Below are 22632 nucleotides of genomic sequence, written 5' to 3' on the forward strand. Positions count from 1 at the left end.
CTGAAAATCACATAGAGGTAAGCTCATCATTTAGCATATTTTACAGGATGGCGTACCTCTTACATAAGGGTAAAGGCCATCCCCTAAAACAGTATTCCGGAATATACATTCATTGTAAAGTAGCCAATTGTGAAAAAGAGCTATCATGCTCGTTGAGGCCTTTCTCAATCGAGTTAAAGAAAAACATCCATTTTAGTTCCCTTGTGTTCAGGATACTTGAAATATTCCCACCCCGGGGACCCAGAAGAGCTCTCTCTATTACTATCCATCTTAGACTATCCGGGGGGTGTGCCACCGTTGTGAAATGTTCAACCAAGGGTGCTCCTGGTACCACGCATCTGATTCTGCTCATGTGTTGAAGGATGCGAACTTTGATCTTTTGTTGCGTTTGGCCTATGTATATCAATTGGCATGGGCACACTATCGCATAGATGACGTTTGAGGAGTTACAGTTGGTGTGTGTCTTTAACTGAATTTTCAAGTGACAGTGTTGGAATTCCTTTCCTTGGATCGTGGTATCACATGCTTTGCAATTCCCACACCTTGAGTGGCCGGTTACCGGAGGCAGGTTCCATAACGTCGTGAGGGTTGGGTCCTCTGGAGTCGCTAAGAGGGAACGGACCACGAAGTCTTTGACGCTTTTAGCTTTTTTGAAAGCGTGTAGAGGTGTGACAAGTTGGTTGATATCATCCGATATCAATTTCCAATGGCGGTTGACTATGCGTTTGATTTGGTTGCTCTTAGTATTGAATGTGGTAACGCACACAATCCTTGTTTCCTGTTGGTTCTTGTTATCCTTTGGGGACAGTAATTCCTCGCGTGGGTAAAACCAAGCTCGTTTTCTAGATTGCTTGACTAGCCGTCTGGGGTACCCTCTTTGCAATAATCGGTTTGTGAGCTCCTCTGATTCAGTGAAGTAATGGTCTCTGTTGGAGCAATTCCTGCGGATTCGCAGAAATTGCCCGAAGGGCAAATTGTCTCTGAGGGCTCTCGGGTGATGACTGTTGTAATGCAACAGTGAATTTCTCTCTGCAGGTTTCCGATAAAGCGTCGTTAGTAAAGTTCCAGCATTCTCATAGATGGTAAGGTCGAGAAAGTTTATCGTGTGGTTGTCGGATTGGATGGTAAACTTAAGAAAATCCGATTGGAGGTTAAGCCAGGTGAAAAAGGACAGTAATTCTTCTGAGTTCCCATTCCAAATTATGAGGATGTCGTCGATATATCTCATCCAGAGGCCTAAGCGGTCTCTGAATGGATTGACTTGGTTGAGTACGGTATCCTCCTCAAATGCGGCCATATATAAAATGGCTACATCTGGAGCAAAAGGGGCCCCCATTGCTACACCAGAAGTTTGAATATAGAATTTGTTTCTAAACAGAAAAAAGTTTTTGGTCATGGCTATCTGGAGTAGGGACACGATAAACTCCGTGGGGACTTGCACTGGTGCCGGGCGATGTTGTAGGCAGCGTGTGATTACCGTCAGTGCTTCTTGTTGTGGAATGGACGTGTAAAGCGACACCACGTCGCAAGTGGCCAATCTTTGATGTTCTGGATCAAAGGATGAATTCTCAACAATATTTATCGTGTGCATTGTGTCACGTAGATAGGCAGGGGTTGCTTCGGCCAACGGTTTCAGAAAGAAATCGATATATTTGCCAAGGGGCTCAAGCATAGAGCCACATCCAGACACAATCGGTCTACCTGGTGGGTTAGCCATACTTTTGTGAATCTTAGGTATGGTGTAAATTGTAGCCAGTCGAGGATGTTTCTGATTCAAAAATTGGAATTCGGTTTCAGACAGGAAACCCTGGTCGAGTCCGGCTTGCGTTATTTGTAAGATTTCCAGGGCAATCGCTTTAGATGGATCAGCTCGTAACGGTTGATAGCTTACTCCGTCACACAGTTGGCAAAGAATCTCAGATTCATATGCCGAAACGTCTTGGACAACGATTGCTCCCCCTTTGTCCGCAGGTTTAATAACCACTTCCACATTGTGGGCGAGAGACTGCAGTGCCATCTTTTCTTTCTTGCTCGTGTTGTACCGAGTAAATGATTTGGTATCCAGAAGTTGTTGGACATCACGCCATACTACCTCTTCGTATGCCAGAATCTTATGTGACATGGTGCTGTTATAAGGGACAAATGTGGATGGAGGTCTTAGGCCCGTTAGCGAGGGTTGAGTTCTTGGTTCTGAGTTCCGGAAAAAATACTTCAACCTAATCTTACGGAAAAACTGAAAAAGTTCTGCACGAATAGTAAAATTATCTGGATTGTTTGTGGGGACGTAAGATAACCCTTTACCAAGTACTTTCATTTCATCCTCACTTAGAGTCTGTTTGGATATGTTGACCACAGGGCTGCAACCCATCAGGGGTGCACCCCCAAGTGGAGAAGGAGAAGAAACTGGTCCGCACCAGATGGCATGGTCATCTTCTGACAAGGTATCTAAAAGAAAATATCATTCCGGTGGGGCTTCAAATTAAGATTGAACCGGCTATCTTCATAGAGGTCCCCAAGTTTAAAGAAGGGTTCAGCCACGTCGCCAACAATTGCTCCCGCCATTGGATGGTTCTGGGTGTGGAAACTGCCGCCGACCAAGTCCAACTGATCTCTGCTGAAATCAAGACCCTAAAAGCTGAGATAGCAGCAGATGCCAATTTTGAGAGTGCAAAGGAAACCCTGAATAACCTTGAAGCCACACTTAAAGATTTCGACCTAACAACTCAGAATCGTAAACTAGAGAAATTAGCCCGTGACATACGGCTATACGATAAGAGGAAGACTTATCCGTACCTACACGAAGATTACTTTCGCCAGGATAATCAGGGCCGCTTCACGAACCGCGGCGAGGTGCCTATAGGGGCAGACGGAACTATCAGACATTTTCTGATTCATCTTATAGCTCCGATGGGGAACAGGAACAGCACGGCTCTAGCAATCAGTTCAACTGCCCCGACTACGGACACCATCAACAGCAACACCAATACAATCCTTTTTTAGGCCAACGCCCATGGTCATGGCGTCCGCCACGGGGCAGGGGCAACAATTGGCCAAGGGGCCAACAACGTGGTTTCCAACCCAATGCAAGCAACTGGGATGTAGGACGTGGCCAACCACAAAAGCAGGTGCAGTTCCAACCGGAACAACACGGAGAACGAGTAACTCGCAACAAAACTTACAGATGGTAGATTTATCCGACGGACAATTCCAAATGAAACTACTTGGGGGTGCACCCCTGATGGGTTGCAGCCCTGTGGTCAACATATCCAAACAGACTCTAAGTGAGGATGAAATGAAAGTACTTGGTAAAGGGTTATCTTACGTCCCCACAAACAATCCAGATAATTTTACTATTCGTGCAGAACTTTTTCAGTTTTTCCGTAAGATTAGGTTGAAGTATTTTTTCCGGAACTCAGAACCAAGAACTCAACCCTCGCTAACGGGCCTAAGACCTCCATCCACATTTGTCCCTTATAACAGCACCATGTCACATAAGATTCTGGCATACGAAGAGGTAGTATGGCGTGATGTCCAACAACTTCTGGATACCAAATCATTTACTCGGTACAACACGAGCAAGAAAGAAAAGATGGCACTGCAGTCTCTCGCCCACAATGTGGAAGTGGTTATTAAACCTGCGGACAAAGGGGGAGCAATCGTTGTCCAAGACGTTTCGGCATATGAATCTGAGATTCTTTGCCAACTGTGTGACGGAGTAAGCTATCAACCGTTACGAGCTGATCCATCTAAAGCGATTGCCCTGGAAATCTTACAAATAACGCAAGCCGGACTCGACCAGGGTTTCCTGTCTGAAACCGAATTCCAATTTTTGAATCAGAAACATCCTCGACTGGCTACAATTTACACCATACCTAAGATTCACAAAAGTATGGCTAACCCACCAGGTAGACCGATTGTGTCTGGATGTGGCTCTATGCTTGAGCCCCTTGGCAAATATATCGATTTCTTTCTGAAACCGTTGGCCGAAGCAACCCCTGCCTATCTACGTGACACAATGCACACGATAAATATTGTTGAGAATTCATCCTTTGATCCAGAACATCAAAGATTGGCCACTTGCGACGTGGTGTCGCTTTACACGTCCATTCCACAACAAGAAGCACTGACGGTAATCACACGCTGCCTACAACATCGCCCGGCACCAGTGCAAGTCCCCACGGAGTTTATCGTGTCCCTACTCCAGATAGCCATGACCAAAAACTTTTTTCTGTTTAGAAACAAATTCTATATTCAAACTTCTGGTGTAGCAATGGGGGCCCCTTTTGCTCCAGATGTAGCCATTTTATATATGGCCGCATTTGAGGAGGATACCGTACTCAACCAAGTCAATCCATTCAGAGACCGCTTAGGCCTCTGGATGAGATATATCGACGACATCCTCATATTTTGGTATGGGAACTCAGAAGAATTACTGTCCTTTTTCACCTGGCTGAACCTCCAATCGGATTTTCTTAAGTTTACCATCCAATCCGACAACCACACGATAAACTTTCTCGACCTTACCATCTATGAGAATGCTGGAACTTTACTAACGACGCTTTATCGGAAACCTGCAGAGAGAAATTCACTGTTGCATTACAACAGTCATCACCCGAGAGCCCTCAGAGACAATTTGCCCTTCGGGCAATTTCTGCAAATCCGCAGGAATTGCTCCAACAGAGACCATTACTTCACTGAATCAGAGGAGCTCACAAACCGATTATTGCAAAGAGGGTACCCCAGACGGCTAGTCAAGCAATCTAGAAAACGAGCTTGGTTTTACCCACGCGAGGAATTACTGTCCCCAAAGGATAACAAGAACCAACAGGAAACAAGGATTGTGTGCGTTACCACATTCAATACTAAGAGCAACCAAATCAAACGCATAGTCAACCGCCATTGGAAATTGATATCGGATGATATCAACCAACTTGTCACACCTCTACACGCTTTCAAAAAAGCTAAAAGCGTCAAAGACTTCGTGGTCCGTTCCCTCTTAGCGACTCCAGAGGACCCAACCCTCACGACGTTATGGAACCTGCCTCCGGTAACCGGCCACTCAAGGTGTGGGAATTGCAAAGCCTGTGATACCACGATCCAAGGAAAGGAATTCCAACACTGTCACTTGAAAATTCAGTTAAAGACACACACCAACTGTAACTCCTCAAACGTCATCTATGCGATAGTGTGCCCATGCCAATTGATATACATAGGCCAAACGCAACAAAAGATCAAAGTTCGCATCCTTCAACACATGAGCAGAATCAGATGCGTGGTACCAGGAGCACCCTTGGTTGAACATTTCACAACGGTGGCACACCCCCCGGATAGTCTAAGATGGATAGTAATAGAGAGAGCTCTTCTGGGTCCCCGGGGTGGGAATATTTCAAGTATCCTGAACACAAGGGAACTAAAATGGATGTTTTTCTTTAACTCGATTGAGAAAGGCCTCAACGAGCATGATAGCTCTTTTTCACAATTGGCTACTTTACAATGAATGTATATTCCGGAATACTGTATTAGGGGATGGCCTTTACCCTTATGTAAGAGGTACGCCATCCTGTAAAATATGCTAAATGATGAGCTTACCTCTATGTGATTTTCAGACAGACTACGTTTCTTGTTTGGCCTTTACCCTCGTGCGAGAGGTACGCCAACATGATACATGGTGCCCCCATTACCACATTAGGTATTCAACATGCCAGACATACCATATAATGTATTATAGGACGCTCAGATTTATTATGTTCAATTATGTGGTAAACCGATGTAATTGTTTTCAGTGATCCATCTCCACACGTCCAGTCACACTAGGCAATTCATCATTACAATCATGACGGTTCTTAGTCTCCGCAATCACAGTGACCAAATGGGCAACCAAGGCTAAGGATTATCAATTACCTATTTCTATATCTCCTATAACTTAGCTGTTCTACGTGGATCAGTGCAACCACTGGTCTACAATTGTTGATATATATGTCCACACCTTCAACCTTTATGGTGGTCTCCAGGCAACCGACCATACACTACATAGTGTTTTCTCTATCTCTACACGGGTGCAGGTCACCACGTGACCTCGTTCCTATGGTAACTTAGGCAACCCGGAACCGCGGCTCGCCATTGCGAACTCGAGCGGTACTCAGCGCCAGATTGATTCGGCGATCGGTAAGCCCTTCTTATGACCAGTCATGGCGTCGTAACTTCTCAGCCCTTTAGTCTAACCGGGAGCGCAACTTATCATTTCTGTCCAATTTTGCTTTGATAGACTCGACATCATTGTCTGCCAATTGAACGATCTCAGTCCCTGCACCTCCGAATGTTCCCTGCGGAGTGATTATCCCGACGGGGTAAGTGCTTTACCGCATTCCGCTTCAATGTGGTTATGCTCAGACCGTGTGAGAATCTGTGCGCGGACACATTTTTTGTCCTTTCCACTATACAATTGGCCATATATTAGACAGTATGTCTGTATTCTTTTTGCAGACACATCAAAAGGGAGTATCCGACCATAACGACGCCAGCACTTACGATATTAAGGTAATGACAGGCAATCCAATGTATACCTTGTCTTTTGTCTCCTGCCATTATGTAACCACCATGGGGCGGGTCACCGGCTTCACTCGCTCTTTAATCATTCACGGTGATTTGGAGTTTGATTAATGTCATTCCAATTTATGATCTCATTAAATGCCGATCATAAAGAATGTCAATGTCTAATCATGTATTCCCGCCAACCCGAGTATTAGACTGACCAGTGTGTGTTTTACTTTGTCATATCCAAATAATGGAAATAATATCCCTTACTTATAAATCGAAAATAATACTCCCATTTGTATATATTAAATAGGTGGTCTCCCCCTCCCCTGTCCTGAAGAAGACCCCGTTGCAAGGACATTAAGCATACCTGCGCACTCCAGAGGGTCGAAACGTCGACAAGTGTTTGTTTTTAACCATCACCTCCACGTCCCAACTCTTCATATATTGTACTGTGTGGAGTATGACATATCTTAAAGTACAATTTGAACTTTATGTCTTTGTCTTGTACATAGTATGTAACCATTGTAATGAGTTCATCTTGAAGTATTGATTATTCTGTCACCTGAATTCCCTCCTCTTCACAATTTCCTCACAATTTCACGTACACCCCCCCCTTCCCAGGGGCATTGCTCCACCTTTTGTTAAATCTTTGCATATTTATGATATTGAATACTCGTCCCCATTGTGATTAAAACAATGTGGTTGGATTTAGTGTCTATGTGATTTGTTTTTTTTATTATTTTCATTTTGTGTTCTTATCCACATTGGGACCCCTTCCTCTTAGTACTTAGCATGCCCAGGTCCCAGTGACTATATTTGGGTAGAACCCCCCCAATTGTACACAACTGAGGCTAGTGGCATGGAAAATTTCAGGCGTGTTTGGGAAGTCCCAGGACTTTCGCAAGAAGCTTAAAGGCTTATAAGAGAATCCTTGGCTCCAGAAACTAGAAAAATGTATAGGTTGGCATGGCAGAAATGGTTATGCTGGTGTGTGCAGAGGGACTCTGATCCCGTTTCAGCTGGTATAGTTGAAGTGGTTAACTAGCTAACCGTTTTATTTAGTTCTGGTTTGGCTTGCAGAATAATAAATGTTCATAGATCGCTATCGCTGCTGGACATGAGTTGATTAATTGGGTGTCTGTGGGACAAGACGTTCTGGTGAGAAGATTAATGAGAAGCATGAGAGTTACAAAACCACAGTTTCTAGATATAATTCAATTTGGGATGTGTCTATAGTTCTTAATTATTTGAGAGGTTTGGCTAATAATAGTGGTTTGGATTTGAAATGCCTGAGTCAGAAATTAACAGTCCTTTTATGTTTGCTATCTTATAGGAGTGTTTCGGATGTGAGAGCATTGGAAGTTTGTGGAAGGATATTTAATACTGAAGGAGAATGTTTTTACTTGAGTAAGAGAACAAAGACGAACTCTGAAATCATTTTCTATCCATACTTTGATGAGCGTGAGGAGCTGTGTGTGGTTTGTTGTTAGAAAGAGTATGAAAGGAGGACTTTTGGTCTTCGTTTTCAAAACGAGAAACAGCTATTAATATCTTTTAGACAACCTCATAAGGCAGTCTCAAGTCCAACGTTAGCTAAATGGGTGAAAGAAATTATAATGAACGCAGGTGTGGATGTTAGTTTGTTTGGTGCTCATTCAGTAAGAGGTGCTTCAGCTTCAAAAGCTTTTATTCTGGGAGGTGCTTTACAAGATATCTTGAGGTGTGCTGATTGGTCGAATGATAGTGTTTTTCAAAGGTTTTATTTTAAACCTGTTGTAAATGCTGCTTCTGGCCTTTTAGAGAAGCTTTAAACTTCAAATAATATTGGGGGCGTGGCCTGGGAGCCGAACATGGCGGACATGACTCCGTAGAGCACTGCTGTTCGCTCCCTCTAAGGGCCCTAATCCATCATCATTCTTAACCTCGAGCCTGATTCCGATGGGATTCTTGTTTGCGGTGCCTGTCGGAACCCAGCGGAGGAGTTTTGATGGCTGCGGTGTGTCCGATACATGGTGAGCGGCCTCCCGTCTGGCAGACACCGCACCTGAGATGAGAGGCGGGGCACTGGAGGCCGCAGCTGTGGTGGGCCCACGGTCGGAGAGGCAGCCAGCTATCCTGCATTTCACAGAGTCTAGAACAGAGCGGGGTTGCCGTAGCTGTGCAGCTCCGCAAGACGAACAGCGCGAGGACAAGGTACCGGGAGGCTCACCAATGTGACGTCATAGCCGGCGCCCCTCCCCCACCTTCTTCATCACGGCCCGGTGCGGCCTGGTGCAGCTTCTGTGGCCGTGAATCTTGGCACGGGAGAGTCTGGTCATCGGAGGGTCTGCAGGTGGGCCGTGGACCTCCAGTGTGGTGGCGCCCTCCTTATCTGGAGATCCAAAGGGATTACCCTGATTAGAAACGCGGCTGTGGTGGTGAGGGGCAGCCAGGGGGCCTACCACTGGTACTACGAGAGGCTCAGCACCCACTGAGCTCAGGTGAGGGGTGCCTGGTCACCTGCACTTTTCCACGGCTGCGTTTTGCTGAGCGGCCCCGGCTCTCATGATGGCCCGGTTCCTGGCACGTTAGTGAGACCCTTTGCTGTGTTGTCGAGGTTGCCTCCATCCCTCTCCAGGAACTATCACACTGTGTCTAGCTGCTCCTGCTAAGTGTCCTCCGCAAAGAGACCGGCTGTTGCTGGTGGGTACCAGTGCAATCATCTAAAGCGCGTGTCTTGGGCTGCGGCGCTACCCTGTGCTGGAGTCTGGCTCAGGCTGCCCTTGTCTGTACCTGCTGTCATTTACTGTTGCTTGCTGAATCGGCCGCCTGGTTGCCCCCTGGTCGCCATCGGCAGGGATAAGCATGGTGCGGTGGCCCCCAAGCAGCATACTATGGACTGCTTTACCACTACTACTAACCCTCCTGGGGGGAGTCAGACAAAGGCCTATCATCGGATGCGGCGAAGTTGCTGGAAGCAATCACACAATCGCGGACGGCCCTCGAGGCCCAGATCGGGGCCGTGTGCACGGAGGTGTCTTTCCTTCGCCAAGATTAGCGGAAGGTGGTCGACCGCATTACGGAAGTGGAGACCAGAGTTTCAACTGTCGAGGACTCTGTCACCAGACTGCAGCAAAAGGTGGACAAACTGACCAAGCAATCGCAGGAGCTAGCGACGCGGGTCGAAGATGCGGCGGAGCGGGCCCGCCGCAATAATCTGCGAATAGTGGGTTTTCTGGAGGGCTGCAAGGGGGCCTCCATGGACAAGTTTCTCTCGGACTGGCTGCGGGCACTGCTGCCCCCAAAGGACATGTCCTCCTGTTTCATGGTTGAGAGGGCCCATCGTGCTCTGGCTAAGAAAACGCCGCCTGGTTAACGCCTGAGACCAGTGATAGCCTGACTCCTTAATTACGCTGACCGGGACGCTGTACTTCGATATGCCTGGCTTCATAGAGATAAAATGGTCTTCAACTCCCACTCCATCATGGTCTTCCCTGATTACACTAAGTTGGTGCAGCAACAGCGGCAGTCTTTTGTGGCTGCCAAGAGATGGCTACGGGAACTGAATTTATTCTATGCCATGTTGTTTACGGCCCGAATGAGGGTGATATTCAATGAAACGACATATTTCTTTGATACCTCGGAGGAAGTCTTTGTGTGGACCAATGAGAGACGTATACTGAAACCCCACTCGCTTCCTCCGGTGGACTCTGATTCTTCTCAGGGCTCGCATCAGAGTGGATGACAGGGCAGAGATGCGACTTCCCGGCGAAACCGATCCCGCTCCAATTGGCATGCCCCAGAGCCGACAGGTTCCGGAAGCTGAACTGCATTGGGACACAGTATTTTGTTTACTCTGTTTCCTTCTTGGGGTGGGTAGTGTCTATGAGCGTCGGTCACACACTGACCTCAGTGGGCTCTAAAGATGGGGGTCTTTATTAGAGGCACTGGAATGAGGCTTGCCCGGAACGTTTTGGGGTATGTTGGGTAAGTTGGGTGGAGGGGATCCATTGGAGGGACCACTTGGGTCATCCTGTTGGGAGCCTGAGATGGGTTTCCATCGCAACAGATACTCCGTGTTGCAGGAAGTATGGGGGTTGTGGGCAGAGGGGGGCCCGGGGACAGTTTGTCAGTTGTTTTGTTTCTTATTGAATGTTTCCACACCATGCACACGTCACATTGCTTCACCTTACACGCATTAGATGCTGTTATTTTGTTTGTCACCTAGGGATGGCTCACTCAACAGGTAACACACCTATAGGGGAACTCAACATTCTCGCCTGGAATGTGAGACGCTTGCTTAGTAAATTCAAACGAGGGGCAGTGCTTGACCAGGCGAAGCGGTATGCAGCTGACGTCCTATTGCTCGAGGAGACGCATCTCCTGGGCACGAAGGTCCCTTGCCTAGCCCGATACGGATATTCCACGGTATATCATTCTGGCTTCACACGGGGGGCAAGGGGTACTGCCATTCTCATCCCTCGTAGGGTGCCACTCCAAATTACAAATCTTTGGCTAGACCCGGGGGTTCAATATACAGTGGTCTCGGGTACTTTGGCCGGCAAACAGATTACGCTAGGTAGCGTGTACGCCCCTCCGCCTCTTGGTCAGACATTTATAGATAAACTAACACAGTTGTAGGGGGACCTCCCTGGTGGCCTTGTGGTATTGGGGGGTGATTGGAATGATACTATGGGTCCACTGGATAGGTGGCGAGCCCGACAACTTGATACACCCCCTATTACATCCAAATTGAATATATTCGCATATACTCTGGGATGGGTGGACACCTGGCGTGCCTTATACCTGATGGATGCTGGATTTTCATACGCGTCATCAGTTCACCCCACTCTTTCACGTCTGGATTATTTATTCCGTCCACATAGTTATATGCACAGGGTGGTACATACATCTATTCTGCCTTGAGGCCTGTCGGACCACTCACGATCCAAATTAAATTGCGTCTGTCAACTAACAGGGCCCCCTATAGGTGACACATGTCACCCTGGCAGCTTCGTGATGAGGCATACAGGGAGATGCTGAGTCAGGCAATTACCGATTACTTCTGATGGATGGATGACGGTACGACGTGTACCGTCACAACGCGTGCTTTAACAACGCGTCCCTTACAACGCAAGTCGTTACCACGACTTGCGTTGGGGGCGCGGATTGAGAATAGTATAATTTACTATTCTAACACCAGTCCCTGTGGACACTAGTGAAGGTGTTGGAATAGTAAATATACTATTCTTAATCCTCTAGCGCCCTCCAGCGCAAGTCGTGGTTATGACTTGCGTTGTAATGGACGCGTTGTTAAAGCCTTGCGGAGTAAAATCCGCGTGGTAAAGGATGTTTCCCCTTCTGATGCCAGTCCCTAGTTGGTTTGCAGGAAGCTGAGCCCACGATTCGGGGTGCAGACATAAGCAACCGCACCGGGGAAAAACGTCGCCCAGGTATGCGACCTGGAGACCAGGAAGAACTCCAATCCCTTGTGGTGGGTGGCTCGGACCCCACGACCCGCAGGAATCTGCTGCATGTGCAACAAATGCTCCATCAAGCCCACACAGACTGTGCCAAGGAGGCCTGGCTGGTCACCCAGCATAGGATTTACCAATGGGGTGATAAGTAGAGCCAAATGCTTCATAGGCTCTGCCAGGCTAGGGTGGCCCTGACGCAGGTACCTCTTTTGCGGTCCCAGGCAGGGGTTGCCTGTGCATCCCCCGAGGCAGTTGTTCAGGCATTCGCTGATTTTTACGCTGCATTTTATGAAGCACGGGAGGTTATCTCCGAACCCCTCATAGATACCTTTTTAGTGGATATCCCTCCCCGCCGCTTATCGGATGAGCAGCCTGAGGCACTGGAGGAGCCTATTTCGTTGGATGAACCCAAATGGGTTCCCATGCGATTTTCTTCAGCCTCATCTGGAGATTCTGGGGCCTCATTTACTTGAGGTGATTCAGGACGCCTCGGAGCAGCACATTTTCCCTCCGGATTGGAGAAACACATAAGTTGTAGTGTTTCTTAAACCAGGCCACCCACCGGACGACCTGGGATCCTATCGCCCCATCTCTTTGCTAAATTTGAGCCTAAACTGCTGTTGAAAAACTTGGCGGACCGTCTTTGTACCTGTATACAGGAGCTGGTACACCTGACCAGTCAGGCTTTATGCCACAGCGCTCCACCAGACAAAATATCAGACAAGTTCATAATTTGGTGGCGGAGGCTCACCGTCTGGGACCTGCTGCAGCTATCCTGTTGGCCGATATCGACAAGGCGTTTGATTCATTAAGTTGGACGTACCTTTTTAAGCTGTTGGAGGCAGTCAGTTTGGGCCCCCAATTCCGAGTGGCTGGCTATTGCACAGCCCCTCCCCCATTCAGAGGGGCAAACGGCAGGGTTGTCCGCTTTCCCCATTGCTGTTTGCACTGGCTATTGAGCCCCTGGCAGAGTGGGTCTGCCTGGATTCTGGCTTACGGGGTTTGTACTGGTTATACTGATGATGCCTTGTATTTCATGTCGGATCCATGGGTCTCAGGGCCCGAGTGCTGCAGATTCTGAGGGTCTTCAGGGAGACAGCTGGCCTCCACCCTAACCCATCCACATCCATCTGTTTCCAATTTGTGGGGACCAGCAGTCCCAAGTGTGGGCCTCGCAGTTGGTGGTTGCGGACTCCGGCTTCAACTACCTTGGGGTAGTTATTACATGGTGCCCACTCGAAGCTTGGTCGCGGAATATCATGCCGTTACTGCCTACAGTTCGGGAGGAGACGACGGTGTGGTCCCAACTCCCTCTCTCCTTGGACGGTAGATCGTCCATTTTCAAAATGGTGTCATTGCCTCGCCTGCTATATATACTGTAAAATCATCCCTTCTCAATCCCCCATCCTGGTTTCGTCAAATTAGTTCTTGACTCAATAGGTTTCTCTGGGGAGGTGGAACGGTCCGGGTGGCGCTTGCGACCTGTATCCAATCTGCCTCCTACGAGGGAATAGCGGCGGCAGATGTGCAGGTGTATTACCAGGCTTCCCATCTCCTGGTGATAAATGACTGGTGGTACTGCACACAATCTGACCCAGCTTATGCTGTGAAACGCCTCTTCATGGCCAAAACCCTGTTACTCGACTTTTTGTACAGCTCCCCCCAGCATGTAGGCGGGCCATTCAGATTTGGAGGCGAGCGGTCCGCAAGATGGGATGATGGGGCAAGCTCATCGGGGCTACACCTCTGTGGCGCGGCACACACCTCCGGCCAGTCGCGGCTTTGGTGGGTTTCCGCAAGTGGGGTGACATTGGGATTTCTGTGTTGGGAGACGTAATGCAGGGATCCACGTTCAAATCCTTTCAGCAACTACAGGCTGATTTTGACCTCCAGAAAAAGCAATTTCACAGATATTTGCAACTTAGACACGCTATAATCCCTTTGATAAGGGACATCACGAGTCTCCCGGAGTTCTACCAGTTGGAGGGCCAGCTGCTCATGGGGGAACTATGAGCCCACAAGATCCGTCAAATTTATCAAACATTGACTACACACTCCACGACCACTTTACACCGGACCCGGGCGGCGTGGGAAGCAGACGCGCCCACATTGACGGATGATGACTGGGCCGAGGCACTGGCTAGCCCCCGGTATTCTGCGGTCTCTGCCCGCTACCATCTGATCCAGTTCAAATATCTTCACAGGGTTTACTTTACACGTTTACGTCTCTACAGGATAAGGGCTGTTCAGTCCCCTATGTGCCTCTGCTGTGATTCTGAGGAGGGGTCGTTTCTCCACAAGGGTGGACCTGTGCAGCTCTGCAGCACTTCTGGTCGGGCATAAGGTCCTGTTTGGGGTGGGTGCTGACATGGTGCATTCCTGCAGACCCCCGCTTGATACTTCTACACAGCACTGAAGACATCAAGGGGAACAGATATCAAAGGCCTTTATTGTTCCTAGCGCTTACACTAGTGAACCGCGACATTGCACAACACTGGAAGGCAACACTCCCACCCAGTATTGTTACCTGGAAGAAAGCAGTGGATAGGTGCCTGTCTGCTGAAGTTGCAGTATTTCAGGCTAGGGGATGTCCGCAAAAACACAAAAAGATCTGGGCCAGATGGGCCACATATCGTGGCATAGACCTGTCACTTCTGGGGTCAGTGGCTCCCCCTGTTCCATTAGATAGGTTGGTTGTGAGCAATTCACCGATATTAGATATTGGTGTCGTGCAGACATAAAAGGGGCAAGACTGTAATACGTTGCATAATATTGTATTAATGATGTATGGTGAGTGGTTGGGGAGGGGGAGGGGGTTTAGGGACTGCTGTTCTGCAGACTTCATTGGGGATGTTATATGGTGCCTTGCTGGTGTATATTGTTTTCTTACATGCTTTGATGCTTGCTGGGCTTGCCCATATGGTACCTTGAAAATCAATAAAATTTGTTGTTAAAAAAAACGTGCAGTAATGTTAGCCTCAGGTCTTGACATAAAATTTCCATTTTCCCCAGCTTTGATCGTCTGCAAATCTGAATTTTATAAAAGACACTGAGGCTAATATTATCCCCCGCACCCATTCCTTTTTTGGTAATGTAGTTATTTGTTGTATTCTAGGTTGTGGTCAACAGCATTAATGGAAGTCGGATGAATTTCCTAAGAAAAGGATGATTTTACCTTATGAGTAAAGTTTATACCTTCATGTGTACTGGACTGTTTGTGATTCACCATGTTGATATTAGTTCTGCTGCAGTTCACAATAAAGAAAGATGATGGCTGGGGATTCTGGCCTCTTGTTACTATTGAAATTCTGTTGTAGTTCTAAATTCTTTAAAGGGGCTGCTATGAGTGGCACAATAAAGGAGATTGCAATAATGTTAGCCTCTGTGTCTTTAATAAAATCCAGATGCCCAGGTTAGATGTCCTGCACATCTAGCCTGTGCTTCTATTGGACTTCTATAACGCATATTAGCAAGCCCATTATCGCCGTTTTAGTGGCAGTTTTCTGCCGCTAAAACAGCGATAATTTTAACAATGTTCTTGCTAATATGCCCCTAAATTTTGCTGGACTCCAGGATATACTGATACAACTTTTCAAGGTACTCTTGGATAAGTCTACTCTACACAGAGATGAGACATGTTGGTGGACATCTCTGTTCTGGGTCGAAGTACCTTCCTTTTCTTTTTTTTCCCAAATCACAAGTTAGTAACAGAATGGCTCACTCGTGGTTCTTCTTGTTCCATTTCTATCTTGGCCAATATAACTGCCATTTTTTCCTTTCTGAGCACTTTTGTGGATTTGTTCCTGCTATGCAGTGATGTGATCTTGATACTTGACACTAATAGGATGCAGTTAAAAATCATCCTCGTGTTGTCACTTTAAACCGTCAAATGTGTTGTATTTTGCTTCACCAACATCCTTGAGAAAGTCGGTCTACGACGAAACACATGTCGGCTGTCTACATACCACAACTACATGTCAACACTGCGAGATATTATTTAGCTTCTTGATGCTCTTGTTAATTGGATTGATGTTGCACTTTTTAAATTAAATACATTACTGACTCTTGTTGGTCAGTGGTCACTATTGGTGTTGTGCTCTGTCTTCGCATTTGTATAATTTGATGTGTATTGAGGAAGCGTTCCTCACTGCACTGAGTGACACTGTAGATGGCACAGTGTCGACATTGAGCACACTCTGGTACATTTTGGTAGACTCTTGTGCAAACTACAACAGAGGTGCTGACTGTTCTGTCTTGTTAACCACTGCCATCCTTCTCTTAGAGTATAGTGCTTCAGAAACCAGATTAAGACCCTTCTTGGTTACAAATGATCACCATATTTCTTGAATAAATAAAGACTGTAAACTTTATGCAAAAATTATTGCAACTAGGTTAGCTAATGTACTTCCTCATGTTGTACATATTAACTAGTCTGGCTTCATGAAAAACAGGCATTCGATAAATAATGTCAAATTATTATTCCAGCAGTTGTCTTAGCCTTAGATTCGGAAAAGACTTGATAAAATAAATTGGCAATACCTTTTCTGCACCTTGTATGCATTTAATTTTGGTACTTTGTTTGTCCATATGATTTCAGCATATACTTGAGTCCCTCTGCCAAACTTTTTATTACTGGTCAACTTTCTAGTACATTTTTTCTTTTTAGGGGAAATAGGCAAGGTTGCCCACTATCCCCTTTGCTTTATCGTCTTCCAATTGAGCCCTTATTAATTGCTATTAGGAATTGTGTAGAAATTGAAGGCCTTCTGATACACAAAGTTCCATTTTAAAACTCCTGCATATGAGGATGATATACTGTTATATATTAGTAATCTAGACTCTTCTATTCCTCCATTATTAGGTTTAGTTGATATGTATCCTCAGATTTCATGAAATAAGCTTAACTCTAACAGAACAGACTTTTTTTCGCTTAAATGTTTATTGTTCACCTGATAAGCTCACAAATAAAGAAATTGTTTGGCAAAAAGATAAGCTTAAATATCTAGCCATACTATTTTCTAACACCGTTAAGGAATCGCTTTCATTGAATTTTGAGTCTATTTTTGCTTATATTAAGGCTAAATTTCAAACATGGTCTACGCTACAATTATCTTGGTGGGGTGAAATAGACTCAATTAAAATGATCATTGCTCCAAAACTCTTCCGTCTTCTTTCTATGATACCAACTCAGCACCCTCTTAATTTTTATAAGAATATTGACAAATATTTCTCTAAATTCATTTGGAATAACAAATCTCCTTGTTTAAGTTATGAAAAACTAACATTGAATAAAAAAAATTGTGGGTTTGGTTTACTGGATTTCCTTGTTTATCATAAAGCTTTTATTTGAAAACAAAGTACTTTAAGGTTTCAGCATATAGAACCCAATATTTATCTTCTTGGCTTCATATTGAACAACGTTCGATATCACCGTTTCAATTCAATGCTTTGCTCACAATGTCAAATTCTACTGCTTAGTTAAAGAAATCATTTGGATTCAGTTTTTCAGTGTCTTATCTCACATAAAATTTATCGCTGGGGTATAATCCTTTATTACCATTACCTCACCACACAACATTTTGGCTTGCATGGATTAAGGCGGGTATTTTCTATATAAGGGATATTTACCTAGGTGATGCCTTCAAACGTTTTTATAAATTACAACATAGATTTAATTGACAGGGGTTTATACATTTGAATTGTCATTATCTTTAGCTATATGGAGGAAAATTTGGTTGAATTCAGTTTCGGGTTGGGAACCTGTATCTTTATATCAAACTAATTATTTTTTACTCTTTAATGATCTATGGACCCCTTTGAGATTATATAAGGCAACACTTTTAAATTAATCTAATTGTTGGAATTGTTCTTTACCTACAGGCTCGTTAAGACATATGCTATATGAATGTCCTATTGTTACTAAATTCTGGAAAGAAGTTTGACAGGTTATTGATAAAAGATTGCATATCACCGATACATTATCATATACTGTAGTAATATGTAAATCCACTTTGCTCTATATCAAACTGTCGACTAGGAATAGTAAACTTTTTGATTTCCTCATATCTGCAGCTTTAAAATCAATTATTGCTAATTGGAAAAATACCTCACTATTGTCAATTCATGCGTGGTAGGCATGGATAATTTTTACTAGGAGAGGTGCCAAATTGACAGTATCAGGTCTCAATCCGAATTATCACATTTGTGGGAAGCCGCTTGATGATTGTTTTGGTGTACATCACTTAATATGTTTTATTATAGCTATTACCTGCTCTAGGATTAAGTTTATTATTTAAAGTTTAGTAGCTCTCTTTATTTCTATGTATAGATTTGTTTAATTTGTCCTCTTTTTATTTTCATTACAGAGTCCAAATTTTTGTATTTTAGGTACTTTATCAATTATATTTGAAACTAATTTATAATGTATAATGTTTATTTCTTCATATACTGTTTTAATGTATATTGTTTGTACCTTTTTCAGAGCTCTTTTTTGTATGATTTTATTGTCTTTAGTCACAATTTTATAAAATATTTTGAACTGGCAGAACTGCTTGCAGGCTTTTTCACTGTGCACTCTCTCACAAGGGACAAGGTGTCATGCTCCATCCTGCTCAAAATCAACAATGTGTTGGACGTCCAGTACATCAATTCCCTCTGTAGTACAAGATCAAAGTTGTTGACAGATCTCGCCAGAGAGATTTGGCACTGCTGCCTAGACAAGAAGATCTTGATCGAGGCAGAATACCTCCCAGAGAAATGCAATCACATTGCGGACTGAAATTCCAAACATTTGAAAGATTTAAGCTTGTGTAAACTGTACTCTGTTCCCTTACTGCCTTGATCCCCATCTTCCACAATTTTTTGTTGAAGAATGGATCCCTGGTATTGGAGAAAAGACACGTTTATGCAAGACTGGAGCCAGTCCATGGTTATGAGTTCCCACCTTTCTCAATGATCACCAGGTTAACAACTCAAGTCAGGTGTTAGAAGGCATCCCTGATCATGGTAACTCTGGTTTGGAGGTCTCAAGCATGGCATAAATTTCTTCTGGAACCTTCTATGGTTTATCCAGTCCTACTTTCTCTGAGTCCAAACATGTTAACTGACGTCAGGGGCTACTCACACCAGTTTGTGCTGGATGGGTCATTCAAGCTCATGGCATGGATGATTACCAGAGACGTTGGCATGTCCTGGGGCTTTTGAAGTAAGCTTCAGACCTTATCAGGGAGACATGGCGGGACTCTACCTCTAAGCTGTATGAGTTTTCCTGGTGCAGATGGCTCAGTTGCTGTCTGGTACCTATGGTAAAAGAGATAGTACACATTTTGAATTTTCTGTCTGAGTTGTCTCAGAATGGTCAGCATACCGTGAGATCAATACGGTCAGGTTAGCAATATCAGCCGGCAACAAACCATGACACAGGGTCCCAGAGATGGAACACTGCAAGTTATTGAGAAGCGACCGCCATTCTAAACCCAATGGAATGCAATCATTCCTGTTTCTGGGACGTCAATTTGGTTTTTCATCTTTGTCTATCCTGTCAGTATAATTCCTAGCTATCTGAAAAGAACCTTACAGATAAGCTGGTACAGCTTTAATTCTTCTTTGTGTGAGTTTCAGATGTAAGGGCGTTGAATGTGTCCTCCAGACTGTTTAGCCAGATGGTGTTACATTTACGGTGTTTTGGAAAACCAAGATTGGTTCAGAACATTACATTCCCCATCTTTTCCAGATCACCCTAAGCTTTGTGTGGTCAAGTGTGTGACAGCCTCTGGAGCATTAACAGAGGAGGTCAGACCGGCAGGTACCAGACAACTAATGATTGTGGTGAAAAAACCTTTTAGGCCAGTTTCTACTCCAACAATAGCCAGATGGGGCCGCTGGTGATGGCTGAAGCTAAAATTAATACCTCCTTGCTTGGTGCACATTCCGTCAGGGGGGCTAGGGCCGATACGACTTTTTCCGTGAGAGGATGGCTGAAGAATATTGTAAGGGCAGTTGACTGGTCGTCAGACTAAACTTTAGAATCCCTTATTTTAAGCCCATTATGAGTATGTTATGTTATGTTATGTTAAATTGCGTTTATATAGCGCTCGGCTACTCTAACAGAGTGTCCCGGCGCTTTCCACAGGCAGCTCAAGTGTAGAACAACATAACAAGAAAAAGCAGACTCAAAAGAAAAAGACACCCACTAAACAGAAAGATTAAAAAGCCAGGTCTTCAGATTTTTCCTGAATTGAAGCAGATTGGGGATACTGCGTAGTGCCAACGGAAGCGAATTCCACAGCTGGGGGGCCTTGAGGCTAAAAGAACGCCCCCCGATGCGGGCCTTCCTTACACGCGGAACCACAGCAGTGAAGAGGGATTCAGAGCGCAGTGAGCGGGCAGGGCGATAGAAAGCCAATCTCTTCTGCAAATATCCCGCACCTGAGCCAAACAATGCTTTGTGCATCAGCGTCAGGGATTTAAACATAATCCGCTTCCGGATCGGCAACCAGTGGAGCGTCTGCAGCAACCCAGAGGCTCGTGCTCGCCTATGCAGACCAAAAATCGCACGGGCTGCAGAGTTTTGTACCACCTGCAGGCGCTGGACCAAGTAATCCGGGAGGCCCAAGAAAAGGGCATTGCCCAAGAAAAGGGCATTGGCATAATCTAACCTGGATCCGATGAGCGCCTGCACCGTAATCCGCCTGTGCTCCGCAGATAATAAAGGAAGAAACTTGTGGAGCATCTTCATAATGCCAAAGCAGGTGCCGGACAGGCCGAGAACGTGCGCTCTCAATGAGAGCTTGTTATCCAGCTTAACGCCAAGGTTCTTGGCAACCAAAGAGGATTGTGCCGGGGGACACATAGCGGCCGGCCACCATTGCCGCCACTCGGGGTCGGTGGCACAGCCAAAGAATAAAACCTCCGACTTGCTGGAGTTAGCCTTCAGACTGTTCCGCTGGAACCATCCAAAAACCATACCCAGGCAGTCCCGAATTCTCTCCCCATCAAATGGCTGATCTTTACCACATGTGAAGAGGAGTTGCGTGTCGTCGGCGTAGGACACGATCTGGGCTCCGTAAGCCTCCACCGCAGCCGCCAGAGGGGACATAAAGATGTTAAACAACGCCGGGCTCAACACAGAATCCTGTGGAACCCTGACTCCCAATGGCGGCATCTCGGCGGAGCTCTGGGAAACCCAGATCGTCTGGCGGCGGCCATCCAAAAAAGATGTAAACCATTTGAGCACCGTCCCCCTTAGGCCGATGTCATAAAGCCTGGCCAGGAGCGCCTCATGGGGGACGGTGTCGAAGGCCGCCGACAGGTCCAGCATGACTAACATGGCCTTGCCACCCACATCCAAGGTCTCCCTGATGATCTCTGAGACCTCCACCAACGCCGTTTCCGTGCTAAAATTGGGACGGAAACCGGATTGGGATGGATGGAGCAAGTTGTTGGATTCTAGGAAGCTCGACAAGACGCCATGAACATGTTTCTCGGTGATCTTAGCCAAAGCCGGGAGAAGTGAAATTGGCCTGTAATTGGCCAAAACCTCGGCATCAAGGCCAGGCTTTTTCAGGAGGGGGATCACCATCGCCCTTTTCCAGGTGCGTGGGACACTCCCCTCCCTCAGGGAGGCATTGAGGATCGGGTTGACCAGAGGGTTCACCACCGCCGCCATCCCAGCCAAAAATTTGGCAGGGCAAGGGTCAAGTGGCGAGCCAGATTTAAGACTGGCCAGCAGCACCCGGGACGCATCACTGGAGACCGGTGGAAAGTCTGCCAGCACTGCCGTCGACGTGGACGATGTTCCATGTCCTGCCCCGGGGCCGCAACAACCCTCCTCCGAGCTCTCCAAGAAGGAGGCCTGAATCGCCTTAATCTTGTCGGTGAAAAAAGTGGCAAGGTCACACGCCCACGCATCTGATGATACTGGCGGGGGTGAGTAGGAGCTCGGGGTCGTGAACTCCTTCACGATCGTGAAGATCTCCTTACAGGAGTTCGCCGACAACTCGATCCTCCTGGCAAGATATTCCCTCTTGTCACGGTGATAGGCCTTCACAGCCGACCTGTAGGCATGTTTAGCCTCCCCGTCATATTGAAGGCGCCAGGCCCGCTCAGCAACCTTGCATTGGCTGCGAGCCACACGCAGCGCCTCCGTGAACCACGGCGCAGATTGCCGTATTGCCGTGGATCGGGGGGTTGCCCTTGGGGCAAGATCGTCCAGCCTCTCAGTCAACCACCGCTGCAAAGCCTCAGTGTCTCTTTCCGGATCCCCCGAAAGATGACAAGGATGTTCCATGAGCGCCTGTTCCAACATAACAGGCGTCACTCTGTGCAACGCTCTCGAGGCTGATCTAGGCACCGTGGGGGCGCAGTTGTCAAACCGCCCATTCTCCAGCACGGAAAATCTAATCAGTCTATGATCCGTCCAGAGCACCGGCAGCGTTTCAATGTCAGCAATTGGGACTGACGAGAACACTTGATCGAGGGTATGCCCTTTCTCATGTGTAGGCCCTGACACAAACGGTGTCAGGCCAAGCGGAGATGTAATGTCCAGCAATTTAATCACATCCGGATTGTCCGAGTCATCAAGATGGAAATTAAAATCGCCTGCCAGCAGGCAGTGCTGTGCAGAGAGCGCCAGCTCTAG

The sequence above is a fragment of the Lissotriton helveticus genome, chromosome 2_1 (assembly GCF_964261635.1).
Source record: "Lissotriton helveticus chromosome 2_1, aLisHel1.1, whole genome shotgun sequence".
Lineage (NCBI taxonomy): Eukaryota > Metazoa > Chordata > Amphibia > Caudata > Salamandridae > Lissotriton > Lissotriton helveticus.